Source organism: Hevea brasiliensis, chromosome 16 (assembly GCF_030052815.1).
Source record: "Hevea brasiliensis isolate MT/VB/25A 57/8 chromosome 16, ASM3005281v1, whole genome shotgun sequence".
Taxonomy (NCBI): Eukaryota; Viridiplantae; Streptophyta; class Magnoliopsida; order Malpighiales; family Euphorbiaceae; genus Hevea; species Hevea brasiliensis.
Window position 1 is genome coordinate 66,486,437 of NC_079508.1, and position 6,320 is coordinate 66,492,756.

Below are 6,320 nucleotides of genomic sequence, written 5' to 3' on the forward strand. Positions count from 1 at the left end.
AATAATTATTTTTTTCCAATTGCATATTATTGAATTAATTAAAAATTTAATTTATATAAAATACTGAATACTTATTCAATATTTTTTTTTCTTGAAAAAATAAGAGATAAAAAAATCATCATTTTAAATATTATTAACTTTAGCTAAATTTTTAATTTTCCTCAATTATATTTCACATACTTTTAGGATTAGTTTGGATTTTAATAATTTTGATGAAGTTGATACTAAATAATAAATATCATAATATTTTTTAATTATTAGTTTTAGTAAAAAAATAAGCGGAATACGAATACTTTAATAATTTATATAATTTCCTTCAATTTTTTTAATAATAGCATGTTTGAAAATTGAAAAAAAAAAAACTCACAATTACAAAAGGTGTACGCAATGGCGTACCAAAAACGACGACGAGGTACTACTCCAATCAAATTACGAGAATCGAGAAATAGAGAGTGGTCTCTTGGAGGGTAATTTACAATTGAATTTATTAGGTATAATAAAATTCACATGTTAAATTTAATTATTGAACTTTTAATATTAATTTAATTTTTATATTTAAAATTTATTAATAAATTAATTATTGTCGTAAATTATATTTTTAATTTAAAATAATTTAGTTGATAAAATTTTGTTTGTTTAATAAAATAATTTATAAATTTAAATTTTATAATTAAATATTTTTTTATTATACATTTAAATAATTTTATATAATTATTTAAATTTAAAATTTAGATGAAATGACTATTTTCTTATAAAATAAAATTTTAGAAACTATTTATTAATAAAATAAAATTTATAAATTAAATTATTTGAATTAAAAATAATTAAGTGAATTGAATTAAAAATAATTAAGTGAATTGACGATCATTTTAGATGTCGAGGACTAGAGTTGAATTTGAGCATGAGCTTCGTGTGTATTTTCTTCAATTATGGCCTCTTTGTAAAGATTTTTATCGATCAATGAATTTATTACCTAACTTTCAAGAGAAAATAAATTAAATTAAATTTTAGTAACTAAATCATTATTAAAAACATATCAAAAACTAATATGCGGATTGTAAAATATTTCAGAGATTTAATTGTAAAACACTTTTAATAGTAATAAGACAACTAAATAAATCACCAATTAGTAAATAAAAAAAATTGATAACGAACCTTATATTATATTTTAGTTGTTAAATTTTAAAAAATTAAATATTTAGTCAATGAGTTTTGTATTAAATTACACTTAACCCTTGAATTTTGAAAAAATAATTATTTAATCTATTTAATTTTAATATATAAAATAATTTAATTTCTATCATTTTAATATTTATAATAATTTTATCTATAGACATAATGACTCAATTATTTTATATATTAACTACAGTTACTAAAGTATAATGCAATATAGAATTTGTAGAATAAGTAATTAATTTTTAAAAATTAAAAATTAAAATTAATATAATATAAATTTTAATAACTAAATAAATAATTTTTTAAAATTTAAAAATTAAAGTATAATATATAATAAAACCAAATAATCAAATTGTAAATTTCCTAAATAATAACATAAAATTTTATAATCCACCGGCAAGAATTGGCTGAGGCTGGTGCTTAGGCAAGATAGCTCATGCCTAAAACAGCAAGTAAAAAATTATAAATACAAGTGTATTTGGAGATTTCATTCAGATTCTTCTTGAAGCATCTTTTTGTAGACATTTGAAAGAAGTGTAAGGGCAGCATAGTTAGTTTGGTCAAAAAAAAAAAAAAAGGACAGCATAGTTAATATTTTTAAGGGAAATATATTGCCTATAATCTTTTCATGATTGCAAGACATCAAATTCCACGTTTTCTAAACGCGATTCTTTTATATTGGTTTTGTACAAATTGCAGTGGCTTGAGACCATCCTTTCTGCTGCATTGAGGAAGAAATCCAGTGAAGAAAGGCAACTTATTAGTTCCAAGTTTGGTCTCTCAGATGTCCAACCCCTAGTCTGCTTTGCCCTTTGTACTGGAGCTTTTTCTGATCCTGTGGTAATTTATTGCTTTATCATTACTTCTTTTACATAAAATGCAATTTGAATCATTGATTAAAATCCATTATAAGCTTCTGCACATAACGGCAAAAATATAAATAGCCTGTTATTAAATTAAGGCCAGTTTAAAGTACGTTCATTTGCATAAATAGCTGAATTTCACAAGTGCTACTTTAAAAACACAAATGAGGAGTCTTTCTCTTCTCCTTTCACTTATACTGCATTTGGTCTCTATCTTAGTTATAATCATGACCTAACAACTCAACTAACCGCAGTTATGTAATTGTTAGTCACTCTTAATTTTGCTTTCAAGCGCATCTTGATCTTTAACACATTGGTATTACATGAAGTTTTTGAGATTTTTTCCATTACACATTTGTAGCTAAGAGTCTATACAGCATCAAGTGTTAAAGAGGAATTGGAGGTTGCAAAAAGAGAGTTTCTTCAAACAAATACAGTTGTGAAGAAGTCAAGGAGAGTGTTTCTACCCAAGTTGATTGAAAGATTTGCAAAGGAAGCCTCTATCAACTCAGATGATCTTCTGAAGTGGATTACCGAAAATGTTGATAAGAAACTCCATGATTCAATTCAGAAATGCATCGATAGGAAATCAAACAAAAAGGCATCTCACGTCATAGAGTGGTTACCTTACAGCTCAAGGTTCCAGTATGTTTTCTCAAAGGAATTAACAGAGAAGCCATCGTGGGCATGAGTTTCTTTCTAAATGCCTTACTTGCGGGGGACAACATCTCTGTCAGAAGCCATTCGGTATTGCTTGGCTTGGGAAAAAAGGACATTAGTTATGGGTACTTCTGATCTACATTTATTGTCCATCTGATCTTTGCCCATTTTAGATAACACTTTGTAGCCCATGAATTTTAAATTCCTTTGTGACTACTGTAATAGTAAATTGACTTGTTCATTAATGAGCTCAATGTCATATTTGCAGTTGAAACGTTGAAAAAAGTGGGATCCCATACCCCTAGATCTAAGACAATAATTTCTTTGGAAGATTGTACATTTCCCAGTTTGGGCTGTTAGGGTACAGCACACTCAGTTTTCTTTGGTACTTCAGAAACTTAAAACAACGGGGATAGTTTTCCTCCTTGCTACTATCCCCAATCCAAATTTTGCAGGATTCAAACTTGAGATCTCTTAGCAGAAATCCTGAACCTTTTATTTTTGAAATGCCCCCTGCATCCTAACCTATATTAGCAGTTTTTGTTAAGGCTGAAAAAATTGTTTCCAAGTAAATACACCCTTTATCAAATTGACTAAACATTTTGGTAGGGATCTACTTACTAAAATTTTACTTCTGTTAAATGCTTTTAGTATTACAGCTGACTTTTTTTTGTGGGTCCATAAATGCGTCCTTTTTTCCTCTCCATATGGATGATGAATACTAGAACTGCATTATATATCTGGGGGTGGCCAAGAGCCGGTTTTAAGCCTGAGCTGCTGGTTCAGGGGACTGCAACCAATCCCCAAGGATTCCCCCTATTTCATTTTTATTAAATTCAATGGTTGGATTTTTTTAAAATTTTTATTTAAAAAAAAATAAGAAAAAAATTTATTTTAATGTGACATCAAATCGATTGGTATCAATTCAATTCAATATCAATTTTAATAAATTCAGTTTTAATAATTTTGATTTTAGTTTAAACTAGTCTGATTCTGAATTAGTATTTGACCGGATTTATATATCTAAGTAGATAATAAATCAGTGATTCCATGTAGGATTTTTTTATATGAAATGGCCATGGAATAATGAATAGTGAATAAACACATATATGTGTGTGTGAGTCCAATGAGTAAACATATATATATATATATATATATATTTATATATGGGTGAGTTCCAGGGTGAATTCTTCCCAAATCTATAACAACTTTACAAATTTCTATTTTTTAAATAAGAACCATACATTTATTTTTCGAGTTATCATTTATTTATCATTTCATGTTAGATATTAACATGGAATTACGGTGATATTATATGAGAGTGGTTGAGTGGGGAAAGTAAACTCGTGCAGCTTCAATTTTCACATTAGAGGTTTCAATCTACTACAAATTAAGGTGAAAGATTCTCTTGGCCAACTCTTGTCATGGTTTCAATTTTTGGCAGCATCTTAGCTCAACAATTAGCTTCCTTTTTTTTAAAGTGTCTGTTTATATTTGAATTTGAGAATGGCTGTAGGCCTATTTCTCTTTTCCATTTAGTTATTGTTTAAAAATGTACTATTTCACAAATATTTATTAAAGATTTTTAAATTTTAATTTTAATTATAAATATTTCAAAAAAATAAAATAAATATTTAAAATACTTTTTCCAATTTTTTATTTTTTCAATTTTTTTTTAACTTTCTAACTATGATTTCAAATGAAACATTCATCCATGCAAAAGCCAAAGCATATAAAGTTAAAAATTAAAAATTTTACATTCAACCAATAGATTAATTATCAAAGATTAATCTATTTGAAATTCGTGATGCTCTTTTCAATAATATTTTTTTTAATGATGAATTTGATTTCCTACAAAAGTTTAATTACTGCACTTAATATATATATATATATATATATATATATATATATCCTAATTTAATTTTAAAATTAAAATCTTAATAATAGGATGGTAAAACACCCATTTACCAACTAAGGTATCTTGCAAACAGATCTGATACTTCCTTTCATGACAAATTGACAACCGAACGGGGGAAAAAATTCCAATGCTAGATGCCAAGTCCATCACAAGAGCTTTAGCCAGTGAATATGTTGTGCAACCCTTCTCTCTCTCTCTCTCTCTCTCACTCTCTCTCTAACAAATGGAATTGTGTAATCATTGAAATATAAGAATGGAATTGCGAGTGCCAGACTGCATTCACAGGAGGATTTGCTTTGGTTGAAATGCAACATATATTTTAGTGTCAACCCACTTGCTTTGATTGATATTATTATTAGAATTATAAAGGAATATATTTTAAATTATATTAATTAAATAATATTAAAAAATAATTTAAACTTTAAGTCAACGTATTTGAATTATAAAAATTTGAAATTTACAAAATTCTTTTAAAATTATTTTTAATAATATATAAAATAATATTTTTTTTAAATAGTTTTTAATTTCTTAACTTTAATAATAAATGAAGCATTAATTGTATGTATTATTATTTATTGATTTGACAAAAGCACTTTCTGCTTTTCGGCCATTTAATTTGACCCAATTCATTTATCAGCAAAGAACTTCGCTTTCCACTGTTCCTATCACACAGAAGAAAAATAGAGGGGCAAAGGCATGGTGCCCCCAACCCCCAAATACAGATTTACAAAGTAAATCGTGTAGTACAACATTGATGTGAAGAATACTATTTGATTTATATATTTTAATAAAATTAATTATTTAATTAATATATTTTAAAAATATATATTATTTAATTAATATATTTTAAAAATATATATTATTTAATTTATATATTTTATTTTTATTAAACTATTTGATCTATTTATTAATTTTATTAATAATTAATATTAATTAAATTATTTAGTCTATCTATTTTAATAAAATTAATTAATTGATTTATATATTTTAAAAAATAATATTATTTAATATCTTTATATATTTTATTGTAAGTAATGAGTTGATTTATGTATTTTAAAATAATATTTTAAAAAATATATTTTTGATAAAAATTAAAATTTTACTATATTAAAACTAAATATGAAATTATATTTTTTTTAAATGTTCAATTAATTTTAATTAATAACTTATATATTATTTTTGTATTTTCTCTCTTAAAAAATAATTTTATTGGATTATTATTTTGGTTACTTGAATATTTAGGAAGTTGATTAACTTTTTAATGTCGATAGCTTATATAATTTTCTATCAAAATATAAAAATTAAAGAGAGAATAAAGGGAAAAAGGGAATGGGTGGAAAAAAAAATAAATATAGAGAGAGAGAAACAAAGAATGAGAGAGTAGGATAATTTGAGTATAAAAATAACTGAAATGATTAGAAAATTATTAATGGAACCAACTTACAATGAATAACTAATGTGCTTTCAAAATATATAAATTAATTAATTAATTTTATTAAAATATAAAAATTAAGTAATAATTTGACTAATGAAAAAATTAATGAAATACTAAAGGAGATTAAACATTATATTTTAAAAAATATAAAAATTAAATAATTATTTTCATTAAAATATAAATATTAAATAATAATTTCCCTTATTATAATTTTCATCTACAATTGACTTCTTTCTTTGTCTTAAGTTTTTCTTTTATTTGTTTATTT

General features: G+C 24.3%; 1 long non-coding RNA gene across 1 annotated transcript; it reads left to right on the plus strand.

The window, feature by feature from the left end:
- Positions 1 to 1,803: 1,803 nt before the first annotated feature.
- On the plus strand, positions 1,804 to 2,944 carry LOC131174470 (uncharacterized). Its single transcript, XR_009144780.1, has 2 exons — positions 1,804 to 2,016; positions 2,401 to 2,944. It is a non-coding gene; the product is annotated as an uncharacterized LOC131174470 (long non-coding RNA).
- Positions 2,945 to 6,320: the final 3,376 nt, after the last annotated feature.